Source organism: Schistosoma mansoni, chromosome 3 (genome assembly GCF_000237925.1).
Source record: "Schistosoma mansoni strain Puerto Rico chromosome 3, complete genome".
Taxonomy (NCBI): Eukaryota; Metazoa; Platyhelminthes; class Trematoda; order Strigeidida; family Schistosomatidae; genus Schistosoma; species Schistosoma mansoni.
In genome coordinates, this window is record NC_031497.1 from 24,863,584 (window position 1) to 24,864,351 (window position 768).

Below are 768 nucleotides of genomic sequence, written 5' to 3' on the forward strand. Positions count from 1 at the left end.
ATTATAACTGTTTATGACAGTTTATTCAATTGAAGCCTATCAATATCATTCCTTAGAAAAATTACAAATAAACGGAAAATAAAAAAAACAAAAACAAAAAACACATTTCACTTTTAAACAACCAAAGTAAATAAAACTGATTATGATAGATTGTTTTATACTGTGGTGTAAGTTACTTATATCCACATAAGTAGTATACGGTGATGATCAGGAATAGAATGTATTTCAGTAGAAGATCGATAACAAAAGAACGGAAACGAAATGCAGTTGGTATGAAAATGCTTGAACAATTAAATCAGAGACGATGGACTGATATTTGCAGAAGGAATAGTCAAGATTGAGACAATCGATTGATGGTTTGCGAATTAATTGTTTACTGTATGAGTAAAGATGGATAGTCGCTAGCAGTGGAATCCAGGACGCGCGTTTCGTTCTATTTGGGACTCGTCAACTGGATGTACCTGTATCCCGAATTCGATGTTCACTCTGGGACTCGAACTCAGTACCTTTCGCTTCAAATGCTATCGCGTTATCCACTCCGCTACTGAGTCCTGATAGCTACCTGCTTATGCAATAGGTTGATATTTAAATTCATTTAGTATTGTTTGTTTGAATCTTCCCATTGATGTTTAGGACTGCAACTGGTCAGTCTCTAGTTGGCATATGTGCATACTGTGCGTATTGCCTCGATATAGCCTTAATTCACAAGCATTATAAGCAAAGATGTATAGTGGCTAGCAGTGGAATCCAGGACGCGCGTTTCGTTCT

General features: G+C 36.3%; 1 non-coding gene across 1 annotated transcript; it reads right to left on the reverse strand.

The window, feature by feature from the left end:
* Positions 1-479: 479 nt before the first annotated feature.
* On the reverse strand, positions 480-552 carry Smp_tRNA_00342_Pseudo_TTG.1.1. Its single transcript has one exon. It is a non-coding gene (tRNA).
* Positions 553-768: the final 216 nt, after the last annotated feature.